We start from the raw sequence: 16,403 nt of genomic DNA, 5'->3' as shown, positions 1-16,403 counted from the left end.
TTACATTTAAGGTAATTATCGATATGTATGCTCCTATTTCCATTTTCTTAATTGTTTTGGGTTCATTATTGTAGGTCTTTTCCTTCTCTTGTGTTTCTTGCCTAGAGAAGTTCCTTTAGCAGTTGTTGTAAAGCTGGTTTGGTGGTGCTGAACTCTCTCAGCTTTTGCTTGTCTGTAAAGGTTTTAATTTCTCCATCAGATCTGAATGAGATCCTTTCTGGGTAGAGTAATCTTGGTTGCAGGTTTTTATCCTTCATCACTTTAAATATGTCCTGCCACTCCCTTCTGGCTTGCAGAGTTTCTGCTGAAAGTTCAGCTGTTAACCTTATGGGGATTCCCTTGTGTGTTATTTGTTGTTTTTCCCTTGCTGCTTTTAATATGTTTTCTTTGTATTTAATTTTTGACAGTTTGATTAATATGTGTCTTGGCGTATTTCTCCTGGGATTTATCCTGTATGGGACTCTCTGTGCTTCCTGGACTTGATTAATTATTTCCTTTCCCATATTAGGGAAGTTTTCAACTATAATCTCTTCAAATATTTTCTCAGTTCCTTTCTTTTTCTCTTCTTCTGGAACCCCTATAATTCGAATGTTGGTGCATTTAAAATGTTGTCCCAGAGGTCTCTGAGACTGTCCTCAGTTCTTTTCATTTTTTTTTCTTTATTCTGCTCTGCAGTAGTTATTTCCACTATTTTATCTTCCAGGTCACTTATCCGTTCTTCTGCCTCAGTTATTCTGCTATTGATCCCATCTAGAGTATTTTTCATTTCATTTATTGTGTTGTTCATCATTGTTTGTTTCATGTTTAGTTCTTCTAGGTCCTTGTTAAATGTTTCTTGCATTTTGTCTATTCTGTTTCCAAGATTTTGGATCATCTTTACTATCATTATTCTGAATTCTTTTTCAGGTAGACTGCCTATTTCCTCTTCATTTGTTAGGTCTGGTGGGTTTTTTTCTTGCTCCTTCATCTGCTGTGTGTTTTTCTGTCTTCTCATTTTGCTTATCTTACTGTGTTTGGGGTCTCCTTTTTGCAGGCTGCAGGTTCGTAGTCCCCATTGTTTTTGGTGTCTGTCCCCAGTGGCTAAGGTTAGTTCAGTGGGTTGTGTAGGCTTCCTGGTGGAGGGGAGTAGTGCCCGTGTTCTGGTGGATGAGGCTGGATCTTGTCTTTCTGGTGAACAGGTCCACGTTTGGTGGTGTGTTTTGGGGTGTCTGTGGACTTATTGTGATTTTAGGCAGCCTCTCTGCTAATGGGTGGGGTTGTGTTCCTGTCTTGCTAGTTGTTTGGCATAGGATGTTCAGCACTGTAGCTTGCTGGTCGTTGAGTGAAGCTGGGTGCTGGTGTTGAGATGGAGATCTCTGGGAGATTTTCACCGTTTGATATTATGTGGAGCTGGGAGGTCTCTTGTGGACCAGTGTCCTGAAGTTGGCTCTCCCACCTCAGAGGCACAGCACTGACTCCTGGCTGCAGCACCAAGAGCCTTTCATCCACACGGCTGTTTCCAGCAACCCAACTGTGAATCCGGTCCCGGCCTGGCCGCAGGCCCCACAGCAAGTCCCTCATTGATTTTTTTGTAGTGACATGCTTTGATTCCCTTCTAATTTCCTTTTGTGTATATTCTATAGATATTTTCTTTGTGGTTACCATTTTGATTACATAAAATATCTTAAATTTATAACAGTCTTTTTAAAAATTTATTTTATTTTTGGCTGCGTTGCGTCTTTGTTGCTGTGCACGGGCTTTATCTCGTTGTGGTGCGTGGGGGCTACTCTTCGTTGCAGTGTGCGGGCTTCTCATTGCGGTGGCTTCTCGTTGCGGAGCACAGACTCTAGGTGCACAGGCTTCAGTAGTTGTGGCTTGTGGCTCTAGAGCACAGGCTCAGTAGTTATGGCACCCGGGTTTAGTTGCTCCGCAGCATGTGGGATATTCCTGGACCAGGGCTCGAACCTGTGTCCCCTGCATTGGCAGGCGGATTTTTAACCACTGTGCCACCAGGGAAGCCCAACAATCTGTTTTAAACTAGTAAAAACTTAACTTTAATCACATACAAAAACTCTACTTCTTTACAATTCTACCCTCACCCTTTATATTAGTTATGTCATAAATTACATCTTTCTATATTTTATACCTAGTAACATAGATTAGTGGGTTTTTTTAAATGATCTTGTCTTTTAGATTCTATACTAGAATTTAAAGTGGATTTATGTATCAAAATTACGGTAATATAGGATTCTATGTTTTGTTCATATATTTACCTTTATTGAAGAATATTATACTTTTATATGGGTTTGTGTAGCTTTTTGATGTTCTTTCATTTTAACTTTAAGGACTCCCTTTAGCATTTCCTGTGGGACAAGTCTAGTGGTAATGAATTCCTTCAGCTTTTGTTTATCTGGGAAGGTATTGATTTCTCCTTTTTTTTTTTATTATGTACAGTCAAACATATCTTTATTTAAATTTTTAATTTATTTTTGGCTGCATTGGGTCTTTGTTGCTGTGTGTGGGCTCTCTCTAGTTGCAGTGAGCAGGGGCTACTCTTCATTGCGGTGCACAGGCTTCTCATTTTGGTGGCTTCTCATTGCAGAGCATAGGCTCTAGGCGCGCAGCTTCAGTAGCTCTGCAGCATGTGGGTCTTCCCAGACCAGGGCTCAAACCCATGTCCCCTGCATTGGCAGATGGATTCTTAACCGCTGCACCACCAGTGAAGTCCACTCCTTCATTTGTTTTTTTTCAATTAGTTAATTTATTTGCCTGCTTTGGGTCTTTGTTGCTGTGCATGGGCTTTCTCTAGTTGTGGTGAGCGGGGACTACTCTTCGTTGTGGTGCGTGGGCTTCTCAGGGCTTCTCATTGCAGTGGCTTCTCTTGTCGCAGAACACGGGCTCTAGGCGCGTGGGCTTCAGTAGTTGTGGCACACAGGCTTAGTTGCTCCGCGGCATGTGGGATTTTCCCGGACCAGGGCTTGAACCCGTGTCCCCTGCATTGGCAGGTGGATTCTTAACCACTGTGCCACAAGGGGAGTCTCACTCCTTCATTTTTCTTTCTTTTTTTTTTTGTGACACGTGGGCCCCTCACTGTTGTGGCCTCTCCCATTGCGGAGCACAGGCTCCGTACGCGCAGGCTCAGCGGCCATGGCTCACAGGCCCAGCCGCTCCGTGGCATGTGGGATCTTCCCGGACTGGGGCACGAACCTGTGTCCCCTGCATCGGCAGGCGGACTCTCAACCACTGTGCCACCAGGGAAGCCCACTCCTTCATTTTTGAAGGACAGTTTTTCCAGATACAGTATTCTTGGTTGATAGTATTTTTTTCTTTTCTTTCAGCACTTTGAATATATCATCCCATTTTCTTCTGATCTGCAAAGTTTCTGCTGAAGAATACACTGATGTTAAGGAAGCCCACTTGCTTTTGATAAGTTGGTTTTCTCTTGCTTATTTCATTTTCTTTCTTTGAATTTCAGCCGTTTTATATAATACACACTATAAATGTGTCTTGATGTGGTCTCTTGAATTTTCCTAGTGGGAGTTCATTGAGCTTCTTAAATTTGTGTATCCATTTCTTTCCTCATATTTTGAAAAATTTCAGCCATTATTTCTCTAATAATCTCGCTGCCCTTTGCTCTTCTCCTTCTGGGACTCCTACAATGTGTATATTGGTCCTCTTGATATTCTCCTATAGTGCCCTAGGCACTCTTCATTCATTTTTCTTTTTTACTTGATGATTTCAAGTGACCTGTCTTCAAGTTTGCTGACTCTTTTTGTTTTGCCTGATGAAATCTGCTATTGAACCCCTCTAGTGAATTTCTCAATTTAGTTATTGTATTTCTCAGCTGCGGAATTTCTGTTTGGTTCTTTCTTATAATTTCTATCTCTTTGTTGATATTCTCATTGTCTTCATGCATTGTTTTGCTGAATTCATTTATTTGTCTATCTGTGATCTCTTTCAGCTTGTTTACCATCTTCAAAACATCATTTAAAATTCTTTCTCAGGAACTTCACAGGTCTGCTTTTCTTTAGAGTTGGTTTCTGGAGCTTTGTTTTGATCCTTTGATTGGACTGTATTTCCCTGTTTCTCTGTATCCCTTGTGATTTTTTACTGAGATTTTGGCTTTGTAGAAACAGCCGCCTCTCCCACTCTTTACAGACTGGCTTACTACCTTCACCAGTAAGCCCAGCCAGGGGTTCTGGAACCTTTCAAACCTTTTCTTGGGATGCATCTTCTTTGGGGTTGTGTGCATGCTTTTATTTTAGTATAAATGGCTGCTTTTAACTACCTTAATTTCCTGTTTCTTCTGAGGACCTTTCAGTTTCTGTTGTATTCCTCTACCCTTAAAATTTTGCTTCTCCTGGTGCCTGCCTGTGGAAATGTATATTCTCTGCTGCTTTAACACACTGCCGTGCTCACCTGTGTTTTCAGTGGCCTCCAATCTTATATGCCACCATTCTCATCAGCAATCCAAGGCAGATGAAACAGAAACCAGTCCCTGGGGCAGCCCCTAGAGAAGTCAGAATGTTGGATACAACTTTCACTTTTTTCCTATCCTGAGGAAGGAGCCAGAAATTAGGAGTAGCTATTCTCCCCATCACACCTCATTACACTGGGTGTCAGGAGGGGCTAGGGCAAGCAAACTGTCACCAACTTTTAACCTTCTTGGCTGTCTCTTCTCTTGTTTATGTGCTTATCTGGGTGCTGGAGCCCCTTAACTAGTTTTTAGAGTTTTCACAAAAGTATTTTGGTACATATAATGCTGTTAATTCAGGCTCTCTTGGGGAGAACGAGGGGCCGTATCTTCCTAGTCCACTGTCTTCCTAATGTCCTATCTTCCTTTTTTTTCGGTTTTCTGTTTCCCATTTCCTGCCTTGTACTGGAGTATTTAAATACTTCTTTAGTATTCATTTTAGGTTTTTTGTTGGTATTTTGGCTATTTCTCTTTGAATATTTGTTTTAGTGTATGTTATAGGGGTTACAGTATACAATATACCTAAGCTTTCACAATCTGTTTTTACAAATATTGTAGCATTTCTTGTAAAATGAACAAACCTTGTATCTTCAATATGTTTATATTTACCTTTCCCTTTATAATTGTCATGTTTCTCATATCCACACATACTGAAAACACCAGCAGACTATTATAAGCTTTGCTTTCAAGAGTCAAATATATCTGAAATAACTTAATAGGGAAATAAATGATCTTATGTATTTACCTATTTACCTTTCATGATGCCATCTTTCATTCCTGAAGATTCAGGGTTTCCTTTTGTATCATTTTCCATAAGCCTAAATAAATTCCTTTAGTAGTGTTTTTTTTCAATCAGACAATTTTTTGCCTCGGTCTGTCCCTTTCCTTTTCAGATTCTAATCACATTTTTAGATATATTACCACAAGTCCCTGAAGCTCTATCATAAAAATTTTAACCTGTACTGTTGATGAGTTTCAACTTGAATAACTTCTATACATCTATCATGTTTACCTTTTCCTCTGTCATTTCCATTCTGCTGTTAGCTCATCTAGCAATTTTAGAAATTATATATTTCAGTTCTACAATTTTAATTTTTTCCTTTATGTGGTTTCTTTTTCTCTGGCTATATTTCTTATCAATAATTTCAAATGTGTGGTTTTTAAAAAAAATTTTAATCTCTTAGAGGATAGCTAAAATAACTGCTTTTATATCTTGGTTTGACAATTACAACATCTGGGTCATCTCAGCATCTGTGGTTTATCTTTTACCTTGAGAGGGGATCACTTTTTTTTGTTCTTTTCACAATTAATAATTTTAAATTGTTTCATGGACATTGTGAGTGCTGTGTTGTGTTGAAATGTTGATATTTTTACTTTAGCAAGGAATTGAAGCAATAAAATTTAGACTACACGTTCTGTCCTGCTGTTTATGGGAAGTAGTGTAATTCTCTGGTTCTCTAAGGCTTTGCTGTACTCGTTTGTGTCCTTCTCATGCATATGTGATTCATGTTCAGGCTAATATTTGTACTTGTTTCCACCTAAAATTAGGGAATCTCCTTCTCCGAATGTTTCCTTTCTAGGGTTCCTCTCTCACTTTCCAGTTTGGTAGTGTTCCTTGCCATGATTCTTGTAGCAGGAAATATGTTGGGGCTTTGACAGCTCATTTTTGCCCCGATATACCCGTCTGGCAAGGCTATGAGTGGTAGGGAAGGTGTCAAGAAACTCAGCCTAGTGTAGGTCATTTTATAAGGTTTTCACTCCCCTCCACAAGCCCTTTTTTTTTAAAATTTATGGACCTGAGGTGTTTGATTTTTTTTATTTTGTCAAGCATTTTTAATTGATATCAGAGAGGGAGATCGACTATAAGAAGTTTACATCACCATGATGCTACTTGAACTTCTTCAGTTAAGGAGTTATTTGATGGTGAAGATGATTTTTTTCATTTATTTTCTCTTGTATCATTTTGGACTCATTGCTTTCCATTGTATTGTTACCATTTATCACAATCGTTTTTTTGCTGCTGTTTTCACAGTTTTGGCCAGTCACACCTTTGTAAGTCTTTGATGGAAACTGATGCAGGAAAGAGTATATTAAATCACTCTAGTAAAGTGTGATAAATGAGTTATGGAGAAAGTGTCAGTAACTGTTACAAACTGTATAGCTGATTTTAGAGTTGTCTAAAGTATTCATCTCTAATGAGTGATGCAATACTCATCTCTAATGAGTTGTCTAAAGTATTTATCTCTAATAAATTTTTATTTTTTTATTTTGGCTGCTTTGGGTCTTCATTCCTGTGCATGGGCTTTCTCTAGTTGTGGCAAGTGGGGGCTACTTTTCGTTGCAGAGCATGGGCTTCTCATTATGGTGGCTTTTCTTGTTGTGGAGCACAGGCCCTAGGGCATGCAGGCTTCAGTAGTTGCAGTGCATGGGCTCAGTAGTTGTGGTGCACAGGCTCTAGAGCGCAGGCTCAGTAGTTGTGGTGCATGGGCTTAGTTGCTCTGCAGCATGTGAGATCTTTCTGGACCAGGGCTCGAACCCATGTCCCCTGCATTGGCAGGCAGATTCTTAATCACTGCACCACCAGGGAAGTCCTAATAAGTGATATTTTTAATTTAAAAGAAGGTACTATAGAATATACACTGTTCTTTGTCAAGGAAAACAAAATGTTTTTCTCATTTCTTTTAGATTTGAAGTCAAGGTATGAAATAATCAAATGAAAATGTACACATTTATAAAAAATATTCATCTCTTACTCTACATCAGAAAATTCATATGGTGGGAAACCCTATGAATGTGACAAATGTGGGAAGGCCTTTAGTCAACACATAGACCTTACAGTACATCAGAGAATTCATACTGGTGAGAAGCCTTATGAATGTAAGCAGTGTGGAAAGGCCTTTAATCATGCATCCAACTTTCTATGACATCAGAGAATTCATACTGGTGAAAAACCCTATAAATGTGAGGAATGTGGAATGACTTTTAGTCATAGGATAGAACTTAGAGTTCATCAGAGAATTCATACTGAGGAGAAACCCTATGAATGTGAAGAATGTGGGAGGGCCTTTAGTTGTGCCTCACATCTTACTCAACATGGCAGAGTTCATACTGGTGAGAAATCCTACGTATGTAATGAATGTGGAAAGGCCTTTAGTCAAGGTAGAAGAATTAGAATGCATCAGAGAATTCATAATGGTGAGAGACCCTATGAATGTAAGGAATGTGGGAAGACCTTTAGTCAAGCCTCTCATGTTGTGCAACATGGTAGAGTTCATACTGGTGAAAAACCTTATGAATGCCGTGAATGTGGGATGAGCTTTAGTCGTGGTATAGATCTTAGAGTATATCATAGAATGCATACTGGCAAGAAACCCTTGTAACAAACGAGGGTTTGTTACAAGGGTTTCAAATGTAAGGAATGTGGGAAGGCCGTTAGTCATGCCTCACATCTTGTTCAACATGAGAGAATTCATTCTGGGGAGAAGCCTTATAAATGTAAGGAATGTGGGATGACACTTAGTTCTGGCTATCAACTCATTCCACATTAGCGAATACATATTGTCGTGAAACCCTATGAATGTAACGAATGTGGGAAGGCCTTTAGTCATGCTTCAGCACTTATTCAACATGAGAGAATTCATACTGGTGAGAAACCCTTTAAGTGTAAAGAATGTGGGAAGGCCTTTATTCATGGTGGAAGCCTAAGAATGCATTAGAGAATTCATACTGGTGAGAAAACTTATGAATGTAAAGACTGTGGGAAGGCCTTTAGTCGCACCTCAAACCTTGACAGGCATGAGAGAATTCATACTGGTGAGAAACCATGTGAGTGTAAAGAATGTTGGAAGGCCTTTAGTCATGTTGAAAGCCTGAAAATACATCATAGAATTCACACTGGTGAGAAACCCTATGAATGTAAGGCATGTGGGAAGGCCTTTAGTGTGTATGGATGACTTACTGGACATCAGAGTATTCACAGTGGTGAGAGACCTTTTGAATGTAACAAATGCGGTAAGTCTTTTAGGCTTAGTTCAAGCCTTAAAGTACACCAGAAAATTCATACTGGAGAGAAAACTTATGAATTTAAGGACTGTAGAAAAGCATATATATGCAGTAGAGAATGTATAGTAACATCCATACATTTATAACACTGGGAAAATTTTTGAATGAAAAGAACATGGGAAAGCTTTTAGATATGGTTCGATTCTTATAAGGCATTAAATAATTTATACTGGTGAGAACCCCTCAGAATGTAAATAATATTTCAGACTTTTTAGTTATGACCCAGATGTTGCTCAGATTCAGAAATTTATGGTGTATTTTTATGTAACATAGGAAGGCCTTTACTGGCATTTCTCTATTTATGGATTATCAGAATATTCATAATGGAGGAAAATCCACAGAATGTAGAAATGCCCTTGTTTTTTATTCTCTATTTATAAAAGCTCTATAACCCTCATCAGTCATTATTACGTTTGAAAAAACTAATACCACAGAAAACCCCTGTTGACCTAACAAATGTGAAAAAACTGTCATGATTGCCGTTTGATTCTTTACAGCCTGCATGCAAGATATCTATCCCTGTGGGAATCATTTGTAAATGACGATAATAATACCTACATTATAGTGCTGTTATTAGAATATAAAAAACTTGGAAAGCTATCTTAAACATAGTGTTTATTCAGTAAGTATTAGATACTATTTTTAGTATTATCATTGGTATTATTATTAGTGTATTATTATTTGTATCATTATGAGATCAAGTCCATATGGATGTAATGAATTTAGCTTTGCGTAATTCCTTATGCCTTGTTGAGTTTTAAATAATTTTTTCTGGACAAACTCTAGTAAAATGTAAAAATCATGAGAGGATTTAAAACAGGAGTTTTATGAGAGCATTGACATGTTCATTCGTTTAAATACTGTCTATGGTTGCTTTGGTATTTCTTTGGCAGAGCTGAATAGTTGCAATAGGCTGTATGACCCACAAAGCCTAAAATATTTACTGTCTGGTTCATTACAAAAAATTTTCCAATTTCCTGTTTTAGAACAGCATCCCCACCATGTTTTCCTTACTTTGGATTTTTGAAAAGTACAGGAAAGTTATCTTACAGAATGTCTCATGTTCTGGATTTTAAAAATTGCTTCATTGTAGGTCCATTTGTCCTGTTCTTCTGTCTCTAATAGTTCCAGTAAATTTGAAGTTAAATAAAGAGGTTTAATTGAGTTTATGTTGTATACATTAAGAAGCATTTTCCTACTATTAATGGTGCTAGATTGGTTATAGTGGAGACTGCTAGATCTCTCCATTGTAGAGATTCATTTTACAGTTATTAATCTACATGGTAATATTTTATCACCTCCTTTTGCAAATTGATAATCTCATGCCTAAGTCCTGAATCAATTAGAAAATTAAAATTGAAATTAGGGCTATTCAGAAAGGAACAATAATAAAATGCCTATATACCAGCTTTGGGATGTTGTCAAACCTCTACTCTTTGGAAATGTAATACTCTTCAATGCATGCATGAAATAAAAAATGAAGACCAGAACTTTCTGTTCACTGCTTTATCCCCAGAATTATTCAGTCCCTCACTTAGTAGGATTTGATAAAACTGATAAAAACACGTGAGCCATGGCCACTGAGCCTGCGGATCCGGAGCCTGTGCTCCGCAACGGGAGAGGCCACAACAGTGAGAGGCCCGAGTACGGCAAAAAAAAAAAAAAAAACAAAAAAAAAAAACCTGATAAAGCAATGAATAAGAATTTGACCTACAAAGTTAGAAATATAACAACATAAATCCTAAGCCAGTATAGGAAGTAATTAATACAAATAAAATTATTAGAGCTTATTGATTATTAACCAAAATGATACTCAAAGTTTTGGGTTTTTTCCCATGAAAAGCAATGAATTCATCTAGAGGTACAGTTTTACAATTTAGAAATGAAACAGTAATCTTGAAACAGTGTTTTTTAACTTAAAAATTTTTCTATTAAAAATATATTAGCATCAGGGCTTCCCTGGTGGCGCAGTGGTTGAGAGTCCGCCTGCCAATGCAGGGGACACAGGTTCGTGCCCCGGTCCGGGAAGATCCCACATGCTGCGGAGCGGCTGGGCCCCTGCGCCATGGCCGCTGAGCCTGCACGTCCGGAGCCTGTGCTCCGCAACGGAAGAGGCCACAACAGTGAGAGACCCCCGTACCGCAAAAAAAAAAAAAAAAAGTATATTAGCATCAAATAAAGGGGATTTAACCATAAATATGGAAGAAAAAAAATTTTAATTATAAGGCAATGTTTCAGTTTATTCCAGTATATTTAGAAATTGAAAGAATGTATTAGGTTCCTGGGAAAAAATGTAATTTATCAAAATTAACCTAAGATGATATTGATTTTATAAAATTTAATTAAATTTTATAAAATAAAATCAAAGGAAAACAACTTTATTAAAAGCAGCACTGTGGCACATACTTGGGTAGACTTAAAGAAGGAAATTATTTCTAACAGTATTTCTAGCTCATTGATATATGGATTACATAATTACAACAAATCTCTATTAGAATAATAGGTCCTAAAAAGCAAAAGCTAAATGAGGTTTCCTTATGAAACTAAGTATAGAAAATCTAAATATATTACCCACCAACTGAAATTGAGAATCTACCAAAAGAGCTATGAAATTAAAAAGCATTTATCTAGCAGACCTACTAGAGAATGGACTTGAGGACACAGGAGAGGGAAGGGTAAGCTGGGACAAAGTTAGAGAGTGGCATGGATATATATACACTACCAAACGTAAAATAGATAGCTAGTGGGAAGCAGCCGCATAGCACAGGGAGATCAGCTCGGTGCTTTGTGACCACCTAGAGGGGTGGGAGGGAGGGAGACGCAAGAGGGAAGAGATATGGGGATATATGTATATGTATAGCTGATTCACTTTGTTATAAAGCAGAAACTAACACACCATTGTAAAGCAATTATACTCCAATGAAGATGTTAAAAAAAATTTATCTAGAATGTTCAAGACTTAACTATTCTTGTTTAATTATAAATCTTGAATGACAAAGCTGTTGATCCACGTTTAGTACTTTCAGTATTACAGGTTAGCAAACGATTGCCCTGTGGGCCAACCACCTGTTTTTCTAGGGTTTTATTAGAACACAGCTGTATTCATTCACCTACATATTATCTAAGGCTGCTTTCTGTCTTCAACAGCAGAGTTAGTTGTAACAGACACTGTATGCCCCGTAAACCTAAAAATATTTACCATCGGCCCTTTAAGAACAAGTTTGCAAATCTGTGATCTAGATTCATTAGTTTTTCTAATCTTTATTTTAATTTATGAATGAGCTGAATTATAAATAACTGATTTCTTTAATACTAAAAGGAACCTCCCTGCCACCCCCCAACACACATACTTGACCATTTTTGATACCTATTGACATACTTGATACCCATTTTCAAACACTTCCATCCAGATAAATGTCAGAAATTAGTCATTTGAATTGCCTTCCCCTGTATTTTCTGTAAATGTCAAAGTGCCAGCAGCAAATCATATTAGTTTTGATGAAGTACTGTGTATTTTTGCACAGTTGGTATTTAGCCCTATAAAAGAATTCTTATCTTTCAAATAAGAATGATTCATGGAAATTACAAATTACGTATTGTCTTCCAACCATCTATGATGTCAGTGTGATTGTCCCTTATAACCTACACTTCTGCGACCATTTGTTGCAGATGGAGAATCCACGATTCTATTTAGTTATTCACCATCTGATAGTTAACATCATTGTCCCATATGTCTAAGTTTTAGAATAAAATATAACACAAGACAGAATAATCTGAGTTCCGTAATAAAATAAGCCTACAGTAGGTCAGCATGGTACTTCTCCAAGTTACTATATATATATATATATATATATATATTGAATGTACAGACATACCTTTATCCAACGTTTTTGAAATTATGCCCCAGGAATACTGTTGGTACTTGACAGTACTTTTTAAGATGTTTTTGGGCTTAAACAAGTTTATGAAGTACTGAATACTAAATCTCTACGTTTGAATAATGAAAAGCTCATATTGACCAAACAAATGGAGACCTATGGTAAAGAACACTTTAAAATGTTACCAGGGAACCTCCATTTCTAATACCTATTAATCCCTCTGGGAAATGTTGCCAAATCCAAAGGGAGTGACTCTCAGATTGGAATTATGGGTCATTATTTCATGTTACTAGTGATAATTGGATGGCTAATGGCTCACATCCTGACCTGCAATTAGTGTCCTTTTTCTGAATGTAGGGTTGCTATTTTTCTACAAAATGAAATATCTTTTAGCCCAATCTTTTTTTTTTTACATCTTTATTGGAGTATAATTGCTTTACAATGGTGTGTTAGTTTCTGCTTTATAACAAAGTGAATCAGTTATACATATACATATGTTCCCATATCTCTTCCCTCTTACGTCTCCCTCTCTCCCACCCTCCCTATCCCACCCCTCCAGGCGGTCACAAAGCACCAAGCTGATCTCCCTGTGCTATGCATTAGCCCAATCTTGATATAAATATACCTCAATAGATTTAAATCTTATCTATTGGCCATTATATAGTTGTTGACAGTTTTTCACTATTACAAAACCAGTGACTAGCTTTGCTCCTGTATACTAGTACACAAGAGCAGTGGTGTCCGATTACTCAGTCATGGGTTGTATACATTTTCAACTTTGGTCCATATTGGTAACTTGTTTATTTTTGTGGACATCTGGCAACTCAGTCAAAGGCGAAATAAGTGTCCTGTATTTCTTCTTCTAGCGTGTGCTTTAGTTTTTAGTTTTCTAATTACTAGTGAGTTGAATATTTTCCATATATTTTTATTAGTCAATCATGTTACTTATTGTGATTTTCCTAGTCTCATTTTTTGCCCATTTATTCATTTTTTTCCTTCGATTTATAGGCGTTTTAAAATATATTCAGTATCCAAATCCTTTGCTTGTTTTATATATCCTTATTTTTTCCAAACTTATGTTGATTTATGCTGTTTTTTACTATGTTCAGTACCCCTCATACAAATATTTTAAATTTCAGTATAGTAAGTTTACAGTCATACCAAATATTCTTATTATTTCTATTCACAATTTTATTAGACTCTTTAGTTTTCTAAATAATCAAATTATCTGCAAGTCAAAAAGAAAATTCCTTTTGACATATTTATATGGATTATTTCCTTTTTTTTTACATCTTTATTGGAGTATAATTGCTTTACAATAGTGTTAGTTTCTGCTTTATAACAAAGTGAATCAGTTATACATATACATATGTCCCCATATCTCTTCCCTCTTGCGTCTCCCTCCCTCCCACCCTCCCTATCTCACCCCTCTAGGTGGTCACAAAGCACCGAGCTGATCTCCCTGTGCTATGCAGCTGCTTCCCACTAGCTATCTACCTTACGTTTGGTAGTGTATATATGTCCATGCCACTCTCTCACTTTGTCACAGCTTACCCTTCCCCCTCCCCATATCCTCAAGTCCATTCTCTAGTAGGTCTGTGTCTTTATTCCTGTCTTAGCCTTAAGTTCTTCATGACACTTTTTTTCTTAAGTTCCATATATATGTGTTAGCATACGGTATTTGTCTTTCTCTTTCTGACTTACTTCACTCTGTATGACAGACTCTAGGTCCATCAACCTCATTACAAATAGCTCAATTTCGTTTCTTTTTATGGCTGAGTAATATTCCATTGTATATATGTGCCACGTCTTCTTTATCCATTCATCCTATGATGAACACTTAGGTTGTTTCTATCTCCTGGCTATTGTAAATAGAGCTGCAATGAGCATTTTGGTTCATGACTCTTTTTGAATTATGATATTCTCAGGGTATATGCCCAGTAGTGGGATTGCTGGGCCAAATGGTAGTTCTATTTGTAGTTTTTTAAGGAACCTCCATACTGTTCTCCATAGTGGCTGTACCAATTCACATTCCCACCAGCAGTGCAAGAGTGTTCCCTTTTCTCCACACCCTCTCCAGCATTTCTTGTTTCTAGATTTTTTGATGATGGCCATTCTGACTGGTGTGAGATGATATCTCATTGTAGTTTTGATTTGCATTTCTGTAATGATTAATGATGTTGAGCATTCTTTCATGTGTTTGTTGGCAGTCTGTATATCTTCTTTAGAGAAATGTCTATTTAGGTCTTCTGCCCATTTCTGGATTGGGTTTTTTGTTTTTTTGTTATTAAGCTGCATGAGCTGCTTATAAATTTTGGAGATTAATCCTTTGTCAGTTGCTTCATTTGCAAATATTTTCTCCGATTCTGAGGGTTGTCTTTTGGTCTTGTTTATGGTTTCCTTTGCTGTGCAAAAGCTTTGAAGTTTCATTAGGTCCCATTTGTTTATTTTTGTTTTTATTTCTATTTCTCTAGGAGGTGGGTCAAAAAGGATCTTGCTGTGATTTATGTCATAGAGTGTTCTGCCTATGTTTTGCTCTAAGAGTTTGATAGTTTCTGGCCTTACATTTAGGTCTTTAATCCATTTTGAGCTTATTTTTGTGTATGGTGTTAGGGAGTGATCTAATCTCATACTTTTACATGTACCTGCCCAGTTTTCCCATCACCACTTATTGAAGAGGCTGTCCTTTCTCCACTGTACATTCCTGCCTCCTTTATCAAAGATAAGGTGACCATATGTGCGTGGGTTTATCTCTGGGCTTTCTATCCTGTTCCACTGATCTATATTTCTGTTTTTGTGCCAGTACCATACTGTCTTGATTACTGTAGCTTTGTAGTATAGTCTGAAGTCAGGGAGCCTTATTCCTCCAGCTCCGTTTTTCATTCTCAAGATTGCTTTGGCTATTCGGAAAAGGAAATAGAAGGAATCGAAATCAGAAAAGAAGAAGTAAAGCTGTCACTGTTTTCAGATGACATTATACTATACATAGAGAATCCTAAAGATGCTACCAGAAAACTACTAGAGCTAATCAATGATTTTGGTAAAGTAGCAGGATACAAAATTAATGCACAGAAATCTCTGGCATTCCTATACACTAATGATGAAAAATCTGAAAGTGAAATCAAGGAAACACTCCCATTTACCATTGCAACAAAAAGAATAAAATATCTAGGAATAAACCTACCTAAGGCCACAAAAGACCTGTATGCAGAAAATCATAAGACACTGATGAAAGAAATTAAAAATGATACAAATAGATGGAGAGATATACCATGTTCTTGGATTGGAAGAATCAACATTGTGAAAATGACTCTACTACCCAAAGCAATCTACAGATTCAATGCAATCCCTATCAAACTACCACTGGCATTTTTCACAGAACTAGAACAAAAAATTTCACAATTTGTATGGAAACACAAAAGTCCCCGAATAGCCAAAGCAATCTTGAGAACATTTCTCCAAAGAAGATATACAGACTGCCAACAAACACATGAAAGTATGCTTAACATCATTAATCATTAGGGAAATGCAAATCAAAACTACAATGAGATATCGTCTCACACCAGTCAGAATGGCCATCATCAAAAAATCTAGAAACAGTAAATGCTGGAGAGGGTGTGGAGAAAAGGGAACACTCCTGCACTGCTGGTGGGAATTTGAATTGGTACAGCCACTATGGAGAACAGTATGGAGGTTCCTTAAAAAACTACAAATAGAACTACCATATGACCCAGCAATCCCACTACTGGGCATATACCCTGAGAAAACCATAATTCAAAAAGAGTCATGTACCAAAATGTTCATTGCAGCTCTATTTACAATAGCCAGGAGATGGAAACAACCTAAGTGCCCATCATCGGATGAATGGATAAAGAAGACGTGGCACATATATACAATGGAATATTACTCAACCATAAAAAGAAACGAAATTGAGCTATTTGTAATGAGGTGGATAGACCTAGAGTCTGTCATACAGAGTGAAGTAAGTCAGAAAGAGAAAGACAAATACC

General features: G+C 37.3%; 1 pseudogene; it reads left to right on the top strand.

Annotated features, from left to right (window-relative positions):
• The first annotated feature begins 7,189 nt into the window (after positions 1–7,189).
• On the top strand, positions 7,190–10,463 carry LOC149744604 (uncharacterized; annotated as a pseudogene).
• The last annotated feature ends 5,940 nt before the right edge of the window (positions 10,464–16,403 follow it).

The sequence above is a fragment of the Delphinapterus leucas genome, chromosome 20 (assembly GCF_059928025.1).
Source record: "Delphinapterus leucas isolate spDelLeu-1000000601 "Yukka" chromosome 20, BTC_Dleu_Yukka2, whole genome shotgun sequence".
NCBI classification, from domain to species: domain Eukaryota; kingdom Metazoa; phylum Chordata; class Mammalia; order Artiodactyla; family Monodontidae; genus Delphinapterus; species Delphinapterus leucas.
The sequence above is the reverse complement of the archived record's forward strand: the minus strand, read 5'-3'. Positions and strand labels throughout refer to the sequence as shown.